The sequence below is a fragment of the Salvia hispanica genome, chromosome 5 (assembly GCF_029641045.1).
Source record: "Salvia hispanica isolate PSC_SH4W2 chromosome 5, Shi_PSC_v1, whole genome shotgun sequence".
NCBI classification, from domain to species: domain Eukaryota; kingdom Viridiplantae; phylum Streptophyta; class Magnoliopsida; order Lamiales; family Lamiaceae; genus Salvia; species Salvia hispanica.
This window is the reverse complement of record NC_142696.1, coordinates 5,102,427-5,121,784: the sequence shown is the minus strand read 5'-3', so window position 1 is coordinate 5,121,784 and position 19,358 is coordinate 5,102,427. Positions and strand designations below refer to the sequence as shown.

Genomic DNA, 19,358 nt, shown 5'->3' with positions numbered 1-19,358 from the left:
TAATAATTTATTAATTACTATTAGTTTTTAATATTATAATAATAATTATTAAAATAATTAAATATAATCATAACTATAATTATGATTAAGTATATTTAAATGGAGTCTCATTATTCACAAATCTAGTCTTAAAGACCGAACTAGAGACCAAATTAGGCCCTTAGATCTAGGCTTTAATGGATGAGATGAGATGATGTAGTGAAAATTTTCGTAGTTCATTACATACACAAATTACTTCAATACGGGGGTATTTAAGTCATTCTATAATTAGGGGAAAAGTTAGAATTCGTAGATCACAAAAATTTCACTCATTCTCATACCCTGCCCTCTTCTTCTCTCAAAACCTCTTTGAAAACCTCTCTGAAAAATCAAGGATTCTTCATCTTCATCGATCATCTCCGGTCGATTCAACTGAAATTGGCGACAACCATCCCCGATTCAGCATCTCCATCGGCCGATTCAGCATCTCCATCGGTCGATTCAGCATCTCCATCGGTCGATTCAACATATCCATCAATCATCTCCGGCCGATTTCAACAGAAATCGATGACAATCATTCCCAATTCAACATCTCCATCAGCCGATTCAGAAATCTCCATCCACCGAGATCGACATCTCTTCAGCCTAACCCGAAATCGGCGTCAATTCGAAATGGTTGACACATGCAAATCGTCGACCGAAGGTGAAGGACGCTTATTAGTTCTGGCCGAACATATGGTTCAGGTAATGCTCATTTAATTTTTGGCTTTGATTTTTCTTTAGGAGAGATTACTTCAACATTTGATTGTTGAATAAATCGATTACTTTAGGAGAGATTACTTCACAGTACTTCTCTGATATTTGAGAGAAATATATCAAAAAGTGTGGCTACAGAAATCATCGATTTAGTTCATTTCATGAGGATATTACTTCATTTCATGAGGTTATTACTTCATTGCATGAGGCTATAAATTTAGTGTTTGATTTTTCATTTTTTTCGAATTTATGTGGTTAATGTGTGCTTCTGGTTTATTTCTGGACTCATTTGATATGCATCTTCTAAATGTGATTTATAACTTTATAATTTGGAAACATTGCTTCATAATTCAGATTTCAAAGCACAATACTTCAGCCGCCAATTTTAATGATTGACACAAGAAAATCGTCGATGGAAGGTGAACAACGGTGATTACGTTCTGGCAGAAAGTCTACCTCAAATAATACACTCTTTTGAAGCTTTATAGTTTTTAAAATTCTAATTTGCTTTATTTCAGGAAGAAAAGCATAGGAACGTCAACGTATGCGTCAAATATACTCGTAGGTCAGTAGCTAAATCGCAGTCGGTGGATAAATCAAAACACAAGAAAAGTTCGTTTGATGTTCAATACTGCAAGCCAAATCCCTATACCAGAAGGTAAAAATAAATTTATGACGTAGTCCAAATGAAATAGTAAATTAATGTGAAGAAGTTAATTGTGTTGTATGAATTTTATTAACTGTGTTATATGCATATTTTTTGATGAAATAATAATTGAATGAACTAACTAACCTATTTGATGAAGTAATAACCTCATGGAATGAAGTAATATAAACTAACGTGTTTTGTATGCATATTTTGCTAAGAAATAAGATTGAATGAACTAACTAACCAATTTGATGAAGTAATAACCTAATGAAATGAAGTAATATAAAATGACATGTTTTGTATGCATATTTTGCTTTATAATTACATTGAATGAACTAAATAATTTATTTCATGAAGTAATAACCACATGAAATGAAGTAATATAAAGTTTATAAACTGACATGTTTTGTATGCATCTTTAGCTGGGAAGTATACTTGTAATGAGCTAAAAAACCTAATGATAATGTTACAAACTATTTTAATGATGATAAAAACTATATTTTTTCAAATGTTGAATTGTTGTTACATATAGGTGAAGATAACACAGGGGAAAATCCTCTAACTCACAACGGGGTAAAAAATCAAATCGGAAGAGAGGGATGAAGAGTTTCAGAAGATGTAGTTGAGGCATTGTGACATGCCGATGCGGACATTTGTGCAATCACTGGATGGGCCGTCCCCACGCCTAACAAATGGGCGGTGCCTAGAATCACGACTCAGCCCATTGAGATGGGTTGGTGTGTCAAATTTTGGATGATTTCTTGTATTGGAGAAGTTTGTATGTTTTTTTCTTTTTTCAAATGGAGAGTTTGTATTTGGTTATGGGGTTTATATAGTGAGGATGGTGTGGTTTACCAACTTTCTCCTACAGTGGAAATAGTTGACTATTTTGGAGAAAATTCAAACGATTTTATTCATGCACAGTAGTAAACTACTGTAAGGAATAATAAACTACTACAATGATGTAACGAACCTCCTGGGATGAACAATAGGTAGGTTTAGTCTTGACATACGAATACATCATAATAAATAATAAATATTTGATTAGTAAAACACTTCACACAATCTATTCGATTTAAAGTTTGCCAAAAATTTAAACAAATTCAAATTCAAAGTGTGATGAAGTAATAAAACAAATGGAATGAAGTAAATAACTACAGTAATGAAGTACGAAATCTACTGGAAGAAGTAATAAACTACAATTAATGAAATACGAAACCTGCTAGAATGAAATAATTTTCTACTATAAGGAAATAAGTTCATCTATCTTGTCACAATTCTTGAATCACGCCGACCAACCTCGCTAAATTTGGCGAATTTACAGCCAAGCTTGGACATATCCTTTATTACTTTCTCAAGGCGTGAAACTTTCCGACTGCTGCAACCCTTGGTGTTGATGACATCAGGAGGATAGACTTCTATTTCACTAGGTACTTGCAAACCATATAAATTCTAAATCATCTTTCTCTTGTCACTTTAGGACAAGAGAGCCCCCTCACTAAGTACTTATTTTTTCCTTTCAATAATGATATATTTTAATGCACGATTTGACCAATATTGCCCTCAATAAGCCGTGCGACATCGTAAAAATCTGCATATCCACTACCACCACAACAAAAAGAATCATCATTCAACCAGAATTTAAATTCATTCGTCCATGCTATTACTTCATTTATAAAGGTAATTTAGTTCATTATAAGTACAATTAACCACGATGTTATGCATACAATACACTTCATATTATCATTTCATATTAACCAGAATTAAGTTCATTTAAACATGTTATTACTTCATTCAACTAGATATTTAGTTCATATTAACTAAAGCTTTGCGCAAACTTATGCATACAACACAATTGAGTTCACGATACTTCATTCAACCGGCGGATTACTTCATTCAGCCAAACTGTTACTTCATTATTGATTTGTTTATACTACCAGCATGAAAAATTCAAAAAAATATTCATCAATAGGGTTCAACAAGAGATTGTTCATCACATTGGTTAAAATACCTTATCAATGTTAAACACATATCAGGTATCAAAAAAATAATCGGAAAAGTCATGAACCATCAAATGAGTTGTCCTCTTCTTCTAGCTTATGTGAATATCTGTTTAAAAAAAAGTGTCATGTGGTATTGTAGATCATCCACAATTGAAGCATTACTTTCTTCATCATTGGTCGTAGGAGTAGATCCATATCTTCAACCGTCGAATGAGTGGGTGTAGTTTCAAATCCATGAACATGTTGTCAATTTTCACACCATCCATGCCCTGGGATGTTGAATTCGCCATGAAAGTTCAGAACTAAGCTTCAAAAGAAAATCAGAATTACCCACGCAGAAAGTAATCGAACTAATTAAACTTCTTCGTGTCGGGCTTCGTTGTGCAGATATCTCAAGCTTTATATTCAGAGATGAATCACGATTTGATGAAGATTGCAACACAATTTGAGGAATATGGAGAGGTGAAGATAGAGATTTAAGATCGTGAAAAAATCGTTGCAGATAATCACGCTGTATGGAAAATAACATGCTACTTTCCATTAATACCCTTCAGCTATTATTTTGTGAATAAAATAATAAAATATTGGTAAATTAAATTTGACCACAAGATTATACTAAGTCAAGATCAGATTATGAAAATGGGTGGACAAGATTTGGTCTCGGTCTTTAAAATTGGTTCGACATTGATCACAACTCTATATAAATGATATTTAAAAAATAAATTAATTATTAATTTATAATATCAAAATAATAATACTAATATTGATTAATTATATTAGTATAAAGAGTGGGGAGGATGAGGGAAGATATTATAATATCACTTTTGGTACTAGTTTTATCAATGTCCAAAACATCCTTTATGACACAAATAGAAAAATGAATTTGTTTAGAGGGTATTTTAGGGAGAAAATTGCATCAGGTACCAAAAATGTGATTTATAGGTACGAAAAATGATATAAAATAAAGATTAGGTACCATTTATGTGCGAAAGTGAAAGATCAGGTATCATTTATGTAATTCACTCTTCTTTTTTTAACAAAAAAAACAAAACATCCAATCACCCTTACTTTATTTCTTCACCCACTTTGTGCCCAAAAGTTTTGTATCAATTTAGTTGGGACGGATGGAGTGATACGGAGTAATACTAAAAATTACTAACATGGCAGGCAAAATGAATCAAATGTTCGGCGGAAACGCCTAGGAAGGTGATCGGCCGGCTCCTCCTCCTCCCGCCATGATGAATTTTAATGATGAAAAATTAAACTATAACCCTCGTAAGTTCAGTTAGCGGCCGTCAAGTTTGTTAGACAAAATAATAAGATGTAGTTTAGGATTGACTAAGATGGGCTTTGTCCAAGTATTAAATTAGCATTGCATTTAATGTTATTGTTTGGTTGCTCATGTTTAGGAGTCGTTTGGTTTTAATGTACTCGATAGTCAAGTGATGTTTTCTATGAATTACTTGTGTTAGGTTTTCATGTATTTTTAATGAATAATGCTTGGTTTCTAATTCATTGATTGAAGCAACTATACGTAAAATCCTCGTTTAGTACAATCAGCAAAGGGGATGTAATCCCCATTTTATCCCTGCATTTGTCTTCACAATTTATATTCGCTGCTTTCCTCTCATTTATAACATAGTTTCGAGAAATTCTTCCACAACACATCGTCACAGCCGCTGAGTTTTTGGGGATCCAAATTCAAACCTTGCTCAATATCAATTTTGAGGTAAGTTTTCTATTCCACAGACACCACGACCATAATTCGAAGGTTTAGATTTATTGTTCGATTTCTATATTGTAAATTGTTCTCCCCTTTCGCTATCTCGTCCAAATTGTTTGATCATTGTGTGTATACTAACTTTAATTTCAAATTGTTCTATGCTTTTTGACCAAGAATTCCGTTGATTTTTTTTTTAATCTCAATTTGCAGAATTAGAAAGGGTTTAGGTGAATCTGTCAATGTACTTAGCAATAGATGAGTTAGATGAATTTTTTGCCTTCCTTCAACATATAATTAGATGATTTTTTTGCTGCACAATTTTTTTCTACAATATGGGTCTTATTTGATTTTTCCGCCTATCTTCTGATTTTTATTCTCGTCTATATCCCTATATTAGTTCAAGTATTGCAGTTGTTGGGCTTCATTTTACATGAGGTTATGAATGTTATGATTGAGCAATGGTGTCTCGCTAATCAATTTTCATTTTTCATCAGGTCATGGTTCCCCACTTTCGAATGGATGAAATTGCAATGTCCATGGTGGAGGACAAATTTGTCACTCTACTAAAATATTTGCAAATACAGCTCTTAAACAAACAATGTTATGTAAAATACTCCCTCCATCCACAATTAATAGGGCACATTTAGCATTTTTGGCCGTCCAAAAAAAATAGAGTGAACTACATAAATGGTACCCGATCTTTCACTTTCGCACGTAAATGGTACCTGATCTTTATTTTATATCGTTTTTGGTACCTCTAAATCACATTTTTGGTACCTGATGCAATTTTCTTCCCAAAATGCCCTTTAAACAAATATATTTTCCCATTTATGTCATAGAGGGTATTTTGGACATCCATAAAATTAGTACCAAAAGTGATATTATAATATCTTCTTTCATTATCCTAATTCATTATACTATTATTATTAATCAATATTAATATTATTATTTTAATATTATAAATTAATAATTAATTCATTTTTAATATCATTCAAATATAAATTTAATTATAGTTATAATTATATTTAATTATTATAATAATATTATTATTATAATACTAAAAACTAATAGTAATTAATAAATAATTGTAGTATAATTATATAAATTATAAATCACATAATATTATGTAATAATAATAATAATAATAATAATTATTATTATTATTAGTAACTAATCAATATAGCCGTAATAAAAATTTAACATTGTGAACTGTAATGATATAAAAGTTGAATATTATTAGTTAGGTGTTTCAACCTTAAAATGAGTATAAAATAATTTAATAGAAAATATTCAATTAATTTAATTATTTTGAATAATTAATTTAATTAGAAATTTTATTTTTTATTTATATAATGCAATAAGATGTATGTATAAAACACTAAAAAGAAAGAAGAAAAAGAAGAAAAAAGAAAAAAGAAGGAAGAAGAAACATAAATTAAGGAGAAAAAAGAAAAAAAGAAAGGAAGATAAAATACTAAAAAGAAAGAAGAAAATGAGAAAAAAGAAAGAATAAGGAACTAAATAAGAAAAAAACAAATAAGAAAGGAAGAAAAAATAATCACATATTTGGTATACCATTTAATTGAAATTTTCAAAAATATCCTCCATGAAAAAAAATCACATATTTGGTACCTAGGGTTATTTTTGTCACTAGGTACCAAAAACGATATAAAATAAAAATCAGGTACCATTTTATGTGCGAAAGTGAAAGATCAGGTACCATTTATGTAGTTCACTCAAAAAAATAAAGCTCATTCATTTATGGAAAGTTTTCAACAAAATAACTCTACACATTATTCCACTAACACTATTTCTCTCTTACTTTTTTCCCTTCTCTCTTACTTTACCAATTCTACATTAAAACTCTAGACATACATCAATTACCTTATTTTTTATGGACCGAGGGAGTATGACTTTATTCATGAAAACTAAATAGCAGATGCAGTTAGTGTAACACTAGTTTGGACCAAAGCAATTATTGTTTGATTGATATTTATTTTAAGATAACTAGGTAGTCGTTTAGTTTATCTCCTTTTAGAGCATCCACAATAGCGGCTAGCCCACCGGCTAGCCGATTCGCGTCGCTAGCCGGTCGGCTAGCCGAACTATTGGAATCAGCCAGCCGTGAATCGGCGAAAAAATCGGCGTGGGCTAGCCGATTTGAGGGCGCTGGCCGATGCGCTGGCCGTCATTGTGGCGTGCCGATCGGCCAGCGCTATTTTTTAAACTTTTTTTATGCATTTTTTTATTGCATTTTTAATGTATTATTTTATGATTTTTTTTTAATTATGTAATTTTTAAATAGGCACACAGCGAGACCCCCGTTCGGCTAGCAGCAAACTATAACGGATTCAAGGCATACTGACATTTTTTAATGTATTTTTTTAATAAATTAATGAGGAGTAGAGTGCGGCGGTGGCTCGCGTGTGGAAGCCCGGAATTTTTTTTATTATGTAATTTTTTTGATTTTTAGTTAATGTACTTTTTTTTATTTAAATAAAATTATCGAATTTTTCCCGTATATGTGTCGTAAATTTAATTCCGTATTTTGTGTTTAATTCCGTAAATATAGTTGTTTTTGAATGATTTTTATTGTGGCTAGCCTAAGGCTAGCCTATTTGAGTAAAATGCTGATGTGGCAGGTGGATTTTTAGTGCTGATGACGTGGCAGAGAGAGAGAGTGGCTGGCCTATGGCTGACCTATTCTTATTGTGGATGCTCTTAGCAGTCAAATAATTAAATTTGATTAATCATAATTTAAATAAAAGGGTAAATTGCCCTAAAAGTCATAAACTTTTACTATTTTTTTCACAAACTAAAATTTTGGCGTATAATGTCATGAACTTTACTGGCTTGTTGAAATTTCTCATTTGACCCGACTCTGGAGTTTTCTTGTCGAAATCTTGCGCACGTGGCAAGCCTGAATCTCACGTGGAAAATGCCGGAAATTCATTAACCCTAAATGTCATAAACTTTTCCCATATTTCCCATTCTCTCGTCGCGACTCGTCGCGATTCCTTCTCCCTCCTGTCGTGATTTCTGCCGTAATCCAATTTTGATTTTTCTCGTTACAAACAATCGAGTTTTGGTCAATTTCAATTGAATGTGCAATTTTTCAATGTGTGGTTAATTTTCTGGTTTGAAAGTGTGGTTTCAATGTGCTATTTTCCCAATTCAGTCAATATTCTAGTTTGAATGTGTGGTTTCGATTTCAATTTTGTTTTTTTAGAACAATCACTTTAGCTCCTATATCTTAACCAACTCAATGTATTTTTCAACAATTTAAACGACCCAATTCCGAAAGGCCTTGTGGAAAAATTGAAGGAATCATTTCTCGGCACTTCTCATTGTGGGAAGCCTCTTGACATCATGTGCCCCGAAACTCTGGCTATTGCTGTCGGTGGAGCCGCGAGTGGCGACGACGAAGGGAAGAAGAAGCTCTGTGGCGGCGCCATTGCGGGAATTGCATTTGGATATGTTCTAGGGCTGTTTCTCTTGCTGTTACTATTATTTATCGTGTGTAGGAAGCGGAGCGGGAAGAAGTCGTGGTCAGTCAACGAGGCGACATTTAAGAATCATGAAAGTGGCTCATCTGCCTCTCCGAAGAAGTCCCTCGATGCGGCCATGCTCATCGTCGTCGGCACCGATTTGAGAGTGAAGGGAAGGGAATTTGGGGTGTAAACTTATGGTAAAAAATTGAGAGTGAATTAGGGGGTAAATTGGTGATTTTGTGGGTTAAAATCCGAGTAAGCATAATTTTAACACGCTAGTACACACTCAGCTACGTCATCTTAAAAGAACACGTAAGTTGGATAATTTTGTAGTTCATGGGAAACACCAGAAAATGAGAATAGTTTGTGACTTTCAGGGCAGTTTGACACGTCAGCAGCCACGTCAACTTAAAAAGACACGCTAGCTTGCTTTATGGCTGGAAAACCCGTTATGGGAAAACGGTGACCGAATGTAAAGTTCATGACATTATACGCCAATTTTTTAGTTCGTTGGAAAAATTAGAAAATAGAAAAAGTTTATAATTTTTAAAGCAATTTGCCCTATGTATTATTGTATGCACTTTTCTGTTTAACAATGTTTTAGACACATTGAATACGGCTATAATAGTATACTACAACAAAATACTACATTCGTCCACTAATAAAAGGGTGTGGATTTAGTTATTATTGGTGGTGGATTCTTGATTCCTCAAATAGGAAAGGAAATGAGCCCCTAAAATTAAGACATAATAGATGTCTCAACAACATGCCGACTCATCTTGGTTGAGAAGACCTCACGAGTCCCTTCGAACCTCAACCTTTTAATTGGTGGTTTTACAATTGCAGGAATGGAGCTGCTGTTCTATTTTATCTCTCTCTTCGCTCTCTTGCTCATTCCGACATCTTCCGTTCGAGTTAATCAAGGCATATCTCCTTTTATAAGCATGAAACCACACAATACAGTCATGCATGAACATATGTTGTCGATTTTACTGACATACTTAATCTCGCAGAAGTTGACCGGCTGAAGCGTCCCACCCTTCGCCTGCCCCTGGACCACGTTTCCAGCTCACTCTCCTTCCTGGATGTCCTTGGTGGGTTGATCGAGGGGACTTCTGTTAGCGTCCATCTCAATCCAGGCGTGTTGCTCGGTGTGGGGAATTACTACACCAAGATCAGGTTAGGGAGTCCAGCAACGTACTATCCTACTATCCTGTCGTTGTGGACACAGGGAGCTCCCTCTCGTGGATTCAGTGCCAGCCCTGTTTGGCCTATTTCCATCCACAAGCGGCTCCTCTCTTCAACCCTTCATCTTCGGACACATACGAAACTCTATCATGCGAAGCAAGCGAGTGCTCTTACTTGAAAGATGCCACTCTCAACAGCCCCACGTGCACAAAATCTGATAAATGTGTGTACACAGCAACATATGGTGACCAGTCTTTCTCTCAGGGCTTCTTGAGCAAAGACACGCTCACCTTCGGCTCTGAGACGCTCCCTGGTTTCGTGTACGGATGTGGCCAGGACAACAACGGCCTTTTCGGGAAGTCAGCCGGTCTGGTTGGCCTTGCAAAGAACTCTCTCTCCATGCTATCGCAGCTGTCAAACAAATATGGAAAAGCCTTCTCTTACTGCCTCCCCACTGGGAAAATCTAGCTCAGGAGGCTACCTTTCTATTGGAACTGATTCGATCTCTCCTTTAGTCAGCTTTACCCCTTTGCTATCCAACTCTCGTGATTCTTCCTTGTACTTTGTGAAGCTCGCGGCCATATCGGTGGCTGGCAAGGCGTTGGGCGTGGAAGCAGCTGCCTATGATATTCCGACCATCATAGATTCCGGCACTACCATATCGCGGATGGCAACGCCGGTGTACACAGCCCTGAGGGAGGAGTTGGTGAAGATTGTATCTCGAGAGTATAAGTTGGGTAAAGCGTATTTTATACTTGACGCTTGCTTTGCGGGGAGTGCTGTAGAGATATCATCGGTGGTTCCTGCGGTTGAGATGAGGTTTGAGGGAGGGGCGGCGCTGAAGCTGGCGTCGCACAATGTGGTGTTGGAGGTGGAAAAGGGGACGACGTGCTTGTCGTTCGCTGGTAACTCCGATATATGGGACCGCATCGGCATCATAGGAAATCAGCAGCAGCAGACCTCTGAGGTTGTGTATGACATAAGTATTTCCAGGATTAGATCTGTTGCAGGTGGCTGTTGCTAGTTGCACACTGGGATGGTTATGTGCATAATTGTGTTCAAGATTACTATTGTTAGTACTTGAATTTGTGTGCAATGATATCTCTCATGTATTCAAATGCATTGACTTTTTAAACTTGTATGTTTGAAAACAGAGCATATTTTATAATACTAGTACAAACCAATTTGGTAGTCGATATGAAATGATGATGGTTATAGAGGTGATTAACAAATGAAAGCCATGTGCGTGGTTGGTAGTGATATCAGCTTTTAGATGTCGGTTCAATGACAATGTCTATGTCAATTAGTAGCGAAAGATTAATAATGCTCCACCCATGGTAATGGCAATGTCCCTATTTTGAGGCCATCCTTTAATGGTATTTATGGTTTCTATATTTTAATAGTACGACATATGATCATTATTTAATATATTAAGAAATAAGGTAGTGATAAAATGCAAACTTATATATTGTATAAATTTAAAATTCTTCAACACAGTTTCAATACAATATCAACACAATGTAAAATTTCAAGATTTTAACGTCAACACAGTATCAACACAACATCAATTAGTAACTACCGTTGAAATTCAGTTGACATTTTCCTGTTGATATATTTTTGTGATCTGTTGACATTTTTCAATGGTCAAGATCATAGTTTTGAGTTTATAAAATATTTAGAGTTTTCATTTGATCACGTCCCTTAAGAAATAAATATATGATTAATCGATAATTATTTAACGGATCGGAGTTAATGTTTTAGTCGGTCAAACTAATTCGATTTGTTTAACTATTAAATGACATAATAAGTGATTTATAGAATTATTTTTCTCTTTGAAACCATATATTTACATGGGCTGATGGATATACAGAACGTAATTGTTGCTTTGGTATGAAATTCTCTTTCGTCTTATAATAGATGTTACACTTGGGTGATGTCACGAGAATTTAGTAATTATTAGTATTCTTTTCGTCCTAAATGAATATGCATTTTGGGTTTAACACGAGTTTTAATATAAAATTTGTCAAGTAAAAAAGAGGAAAAGAGAAAAAGTAAATAAAGTATTGTTTGTGGAGAATAAATCTCACCTTATTAGAGAGAAAATAATTTAAAATTAGAAATAACATATTCTTATGGGACGGACTAAAAATGAAACAATATATATTCTTCTTGTGGATGAAGGGAGTATTATTTTGTGTGTTGATTGGAGAGAGAAAATCTATTTTTATATATTAATATGAGAGAGAACTTTTTTCAAAAAAATAAAATATAACATCTTTTGTGAGACAAACTAAAAAGAAAAGTGTGACATCTATTTTGAAATGGACGAAGTGCTTAATTTGCATTATTCATTATTTTATTTTTAAATTGAATTGTAAAACAATATGTATAACAATAAATGACTTCATTAAAATTATAAATACTTAAACATGACTTTGAGTCAGCAATTTCCCCTTTAAAATGCCAATAAATTATCAAATGAATTTCCCCTTTAAAATGACAATAAATTCTCAAATGAATTAGTCAATGAGACCGCCGACCGGCATTCTGAATTTGTGACATTCTAAATATTGATCAAGCCGTTCCATTCTCCTAGATGCTCACTGATTAGCAAAATAATTAGTTAAGAGCATCTCCAATCCAATGGCTTTAGATCAGTCACTCTCTCTCCCTGCCACGTTATCAGCACTGAAATTCCACCTGCCACATCATCATTTTAAGCAAATAGGCTAGCCGCAATAAAAATAATTAAAAAACAACTAAATTTACGGAATTAAATTTACGATAAATTACGAAATTAAATTTACGAGACATATTAATTTCATTTAAAAAAAAGTACATTCATTAAAAAAAATTACATAATAAAGAAAAATACTATCGCCGTGCAGTCTTCCATGCCCACAACTCTTCAATTAAATCCTTTTGGAGTTGAATATGAGCATTCACTTGGCGCATGTCAACATGTTCCTGGAGGCGGCCGGCTTCATCGTGAGGTACCCCACGTCGTACGTTAGGGGTGGCCATTCCGTGGCTTGGACCGGCTGCATCAGTATCGTCATTGGCCCAATTAGTCAGTTGTATGCCTTCGTCTTCGACGATCATGTTGTGCAAGATAATGCATGCGTACATTATATCAGCAATGCAACCGACATCCCACAAACGCGTTGGACCTTTAATTGCCACCCATCGAGACTGGAGCACACCAAATGCGCGCTCCACGTCCTTGCGCACTGACTCCTGCCATTCCGCAAAGTAGGCCTTCTTGTCATTATTTGAGTGCCTGATCGTCTTCACAGAGACGGGCCATCTAGGGTATATCCCATCCGCCAAGTAGTAGCTCATATCATGCCGGTTGCCGTTGGCCACAAATGAGACGGCCGGACCGATGCCCTGACATTGCTCGTTGAAGAGGGGCGACGAGTTGAGGACGTTGAGGTTGTTGTTCAACCCGGATACCCCAAAATACACATGCCAGATCCATAGCCGGTAATCAGCTACGGCCTCGAGGATCATCGTGGGATTCTTTCCCTTGTAGCCGGTCGTGTAGGCCCCTTCTAGGCAGTCAGACAGTTCTTCCACTCCCAATGCACACAATCTATGCTGCCTAACATCCCGGGGAACCCATGCTGCTCCCCGTGCATCTGCATCAGATCCTGACAATCTTGGGGGTAGGGCTTCGAAGGTACTGATCATGGAAAAGTGCAATCACGCCCTGACAGAAATACATCAGACATTCCAGGGCTGTCGACTCACCGATGTGGAGGTACTCATCCCACATGTCTGCCGCGCCTCCGTAGGCCAACTGCCTGATTGTCGTTGTGCACTTTTGAATAGGGGTGTGGTCGGGTCTGCCAGCCGCATCGTGCCTGAAGCGAAAACACAGATATCGCTGCTCCAAAGCGTCAACGATACGCATAAACAGTTCCCTGCGCATTCTAAAACGCCGCCTGAACAGGTTGGCCCCAAACCGCGGGTTCTCTGAGAAGTAGTCGTCATATAGCTGCTAATGTGCAGCTACGTGATCCCGATCAATCACTGTTCGGTGGTGGACAACGGGTCGAGGGCGAGGTACCGCCGACTGCAATGCCCTTTGCATGTACCGCTCTATCTCGCGGTTCATGTGGGCCTCCAATGCCTCGTTCATTCGCCGTTCGTACTCCTCAGCATCCTCACCACTACCACTACTACCACCACTACTACCACCCGCGTTACTCATTTCGCGTTGCTGCTCTTGTACATAAATTTAGATTGAGTGAAAACTCGTTAAAACAAGTGGTGCAAATGAAAATGATGTGAAAATCGCGAATATATAGTGTTTCAAAAATTAAAAAATAAAAAATAATAAAAAATTGCGCTGGCCGATCGCTCGCCGATCGCCAGCCTGCAATGGCAGCCAGCGCATCGGCGAGCGCCTTCAAATCGGCGTGCGCTCGCCGAATGGCTAGCCGATTCGGCGCTCGCCGGTCGCAGTAGTTCGGCTAGGCGACTGACTAGCGTCGCGAATCGGCTAGCCGGTGGGCTATCTGCTATTGGAGATGCTCTAAACTCTTTGAGACGGTCGATGAATGCCTAGTCTAGAACAAAAAAAAATATGCCTTACGTACGATGCACCATTCTTATTCCATTAATACATTTTTTGGTATTATGGTGATTATTAATATGCTGTAAAAACGAACGGCTAAATTAATAATCCAATTTCTAAGTTGATGATAGACCTTCGCTGGTCTATCGCCAAAAATCAAAGAGCACACGAAAGATAGAAGGTGAACTGAATGGTAAAAACCCTAGTTGAGGTTCTAGGGTGCGTTTTCAAGCCAAGAAGAATGAGAATAAATTTATGTTTATTTCTCAATAATCATTATGCTAAACAAATAACTAATTTATAGCAATCTAAATGACTCAATAACATAAAACTAATAAGATAAGAGATTTGGATTTGTGATCTTAATTGATACACAAAATACTTGAATTAAGATGAGAGATATCTTGTGATTTGGCATGGTGTCATCATTGGGCTAGGCTACTACATCACTTGTTGGGCTGGACTCGCTCGAGGTTGTTGTCGACGGGCTGATAGGATGGGCTTGGTAAGATGGACTCGAGCTACTGATAGGGTCCGAGTCCCTATCCACTCCCCTACCGTTGAAAACCACCTTGCCCTCAAGGTGGAAGTCAAAATAACTATGAAGAATCGTAGAATTTGAGTGATCATATAATCTTCCCCATTCTCACTCACATCTGATTGAGATGATGGCTGCATTCTTTCCTTAAACCAAAATGCTTCTAGCCCTAACACCTTAGTGTCTGGACAGTCATCTAAACGGTACTCCGTCGATGCTGCAGTCACGCCACGATCAACCTTTGCCCCCATGGAAGGCCACCATCCGGGTAGAAATGACATTGTAAAATGAAAGTTTGTTATGTGAAACACCAGAAAGTGTCCCTCCTCGTCTATTTCCAAGTCCCCAATCATATACGTAACTTTATTCCCTGTTCTTTTCTCTACCACCAAAACCAATTGTTCACACAGCTAAGCCAGCTACTGGATTTGTGCAGCGCAAATACCCAGCCGGATACCCTGTTCGCAATATGCAACATTCCACTTGCCGTGATCTAGAACCATAAAAATTGCAACGGGACTCATAGAACGAACTCTCACGTCAAAGGCTCCCAGATCAAATACTTGAACCCCTATGTCTCCACCAAATCGAAGAGTAGCACAACTCCATCCGCCATTAAGAAATTTTGGCATCTCCAAAAAATCTCTACTGCAACAATGTTTAAGCCCTTCATTATCACACACCACCAGATCATTTATTCCATTTTCAACCTTAAGTCCCTTGGCACCATCAAAGCACACATCAAGTACATTAAACTCCAACACTTGCTTCTCAACAAATAGTGTATTTGCGACCAAATTTCTAATGTTCCCACAAAATATGTTACACTCACAAGAAGAAACGTTAGTGGAAATAGAATCATCGAAATCCACCGCACCAACATCGAACTTAGTTTTCCACACACCCTTGGAAAGCATCACCAAGCGCCTAGCATCCACCACCGTCGAACTTAATTTTCCCACAAGCTCGTCATTTGCATCAGCCTCTTTTGCCTCATCAAACTCATAAGCAACAATATGAGAAGCATCTTCACTTTTATCATGGATCTTTTCCAATCAGACATAAATCACTCAAGGCTGACAAACCCATACCCGTTTCATCAACACTAAATACTTTCATCGGTGAACAACTCTCCATGTGAACGGGCGTGGCCCTCATAGCGTCCTGCCCTCCGCCATATTCCTTACAAAAATACACCTCCTCATCTTTGATCGAATGACACCTCATTGGGACCGAAACACCCCTCAAGGAAGTGAATTCCTTGCTGCATGCTTTGCACGAACTTGTGGACTTTGCAGTAAGGTCGTGACTGGGATATGATGTCCGCCAAGATGTCGTTCGATTCGCCCTTGGTTCACAGCCATTGCTGCTCTGATCACCACCTCCCAAGTTATCCACGGTGAGCTTTACCTCTCCGATGATAACACTGTTGGATTGGTGGATGCAGTTCTCCGTGAGCTGATGATAATCCACTACATTCTGCTCCATTGTGATCCCAGCTGCTGCCTTAATAGCTTTTGGAGATGATATCGTCACGAAACCTCCATTACAACTTTCAGTAGTATTTTCCTCCTCAACGTACTTCATAGGAATTCCACTTTGTGAATCGATAGCTCCAACTGCATAGTCAACCGATGTAGGAAGATTGGACCTGTTGATGGAACTTTCTGCAACTTCGACCCTTTTGGTATATCCGAGAGGTGAAGGAGGATGATCAACAGTTATAACACTTAAGTTGATCAAATGAGAATTATTAAATTCATTAGCCACCATTGAATGATCAACAACGCCTCCTTCCTTTAAATTTTTCGCTATTCCGCCACTTTTTGCTTTTATATCCTCAAAATTCATACCTGGCAATTCCAAATGACGTTTTCCGTGTGCAGATACTGCCCCTTCTTTTCCATGTTCATTCCTGTTAAGCCTTTTGGCAATGATTTGCTTATTGACACTCTCCATTGGAACATCAACTAAATTAGCATCCAAATATCCATTGTTATGGACGACGTCACTGGTAACATCCTCCTCAGTTAATTCAAGAGCAAAGCGGTGATAGACTGCCAATAGAAAATCGTCCCAACCCTTTCCAACATTATTATCCGTCCAGTATGCCATCCAATCTAATGCCGGAGGATCGAACAAGTATTGAGTAAGGTACAGCCGATCAGATAGAGGTGTATAGAGGTTGTTGTAATAATTCTGCATATTACGAATCCACTCGGTTGCATTCTCTCCGTCGAAACGAGGAGGATCGACTCTTAGGCATGGCAAGGCTGCCGGTGCTACTCCGGGCGGTGCCTGCGTAAGCGACGGTGGTAGTTTCCATCCCCGTTCCATGGTCGCCGTCGGGGGAGGGTCGGGCGGCTCCTTCGTTGCCCTAAAGTCGGCTGCTGCAAGTTTGGCCAAGGCTTCCTCTAGCCTCCGATTCAGCGCATCATGTTCCCGTGCAAAGGACTCCCGCTCAAGCCTGTGTGCCAAGAACCTCTCGTCCTGGTTGGCGAATTGGAAGTTCATATCGAACATCTGACTGACGTCGTAGAGAAAATATGTGATGGGAGAAGAGTAGATGAACGGAAGATGAACGGAACGGTAAAAACCCTAGTTGAGGTTCTAGGGTGCGTTTTCACGCCAAGAAGAATGAGAATAAATTTATGTTTATTTCTCAATAATCATTATGCTAAACAAATAACTAATTTATAGCAATCTAAATGACTCAATAACATAAAGCTAATAAGATAAGAGATTTGGATATGTGATCTTAATTGATACACAAAATCCTTGAATTAAGATGAGAGATATCTTGTGATTTGGCATGGTGTCATCATTGGGTTGCTGCGTCATTTGTTGGGCTGGACTCGCTCGAGGTTGTTGTTGACGGGCTGATAGGATGGGCTTGGTAAGATGGACTCGAGCTACTGATAGGGTCCGAGTCCCTATCAGTTGATTGGTTAAAGGCAAATTATAAGGAGTAAGTATTATTTTTAATTTTCGTATCATTGAATTGGCTGACACCTAGTGATCTTAGTTTTGCTTTCACTTTTCAGCACTGTGATTTTATTTTGCAGCAAATTGCACAATTCTTCTGCGCTCATTTTATTTGAGTGACGTCTATAGATAAACAGAAAACCTTTGGGTCTGTTTAAGGGAATCTATTAGGTTAAATCCATTGTTTCATCATTAAAATTTTTAATATCATGTGAATACGTCAACAAATGTATATTGGAATAAACTCATTTAGTTCCTATGACAATGTCCTAGTAACTTTTAACAACCTGCCCCCCTCACAATGGAAAATTGAAAATGACAAGAAATGAAAGAAAGAGATAATATGAACAGTATGCAGAGATGAAATAAGTTGGGTTTGCTGATCTGTCCCCTTCAGTGCTGAAAAGGGTCACGTAAGTTGGGTGTGGTTCCCACTTGATTAGGCATTACAGATCACTTTGATTGGACATTCGCATTGCTTTAGCTCAAGGGAATTAACTGCATTCCCCTTTAACCCCCTTGTTTCTTTCACTAGTCTTGCTATGTCCTAGTATAAGCACAAGTTACATATATAACTCTAAAAAAATAAAAAAATTATAAAAAATTATAAATATATAATCACAATATTATGCACTTTCCATGTACTATATATGTATCTAATATTTTAATTAAATTCATAAATAAACCTATTTTTTTGTCAAATAAACAAGAATTTGGTTGTACAAAATTTGGTGACATAGATTTATTGTATAGTATATATATATAATTTTCAAATAATAAGATAGATACCACTAAAATTGTGCTACTTATTAAACTATGTTTATCATTTTGTCTTTACTTTTGTTTTTCATGCTCAGCATCAAATGATTGGGATCATTAGTATTGGAGTACTACTATTAACTTAATACACCCATGGATGTGGCTGCATGTGGTGATGGAAACGATTCCTCTGACCACTGGGAACAAATTATTTAAGACAATTAGGCTCGTGACTAACTTAATTAGAGCCTGCTTTATTGGATTAACTTTCAATTTTAGTAGAAATAGTAACCCCTTCGAACTTCATTGATCTGAATTTGTCATTTCTGATTTTTCATTACTCATTTTGTGAAAACGCCGGTAATGATTGAAAATAAATTGCGAACCTAAGCAAAGAGTAGTTGTAACGTTAAAATCCTGTTTTGCTGTCTGGGAACATACTTACTCGTAATTCGTATCATTATTTTGGAGATATATTAAAATAATATATCGCATCATTTATTAATGTGATGTGAGGAAAAGAATGGGCAATAGGTAAATGCTACGTTGACCGACGTTGGCACCAACATTTCAATTTTAGTTTGACACACCTGATAGCATAGTAGATAGCATCAGCCCTAATTTAATTTGGAAAATTTAAACGATGGATTCCGTAGCAAATGTTTAAATAAAAAATAGATCCATTCCAATCTAGTCGTAATAGAA

At 36.9% G+C, this 19,358-nt stretch overlaps 1 pseudogene; it reads left to right on the top strand.

The window, feature by feature from the left end:
- The first annotated feature begins 8,479 nt into the window (after window positions 1-8,479).
- LOC125189959 (aspartyl protease family protein At5g10770-like) lies at window positions 8,480-10,890 on the top strand (annotated as a pseudogene).
- The last annotated feature ends 8,468 nt before the right edge of the window (window positions 10,891-19,358 follow it).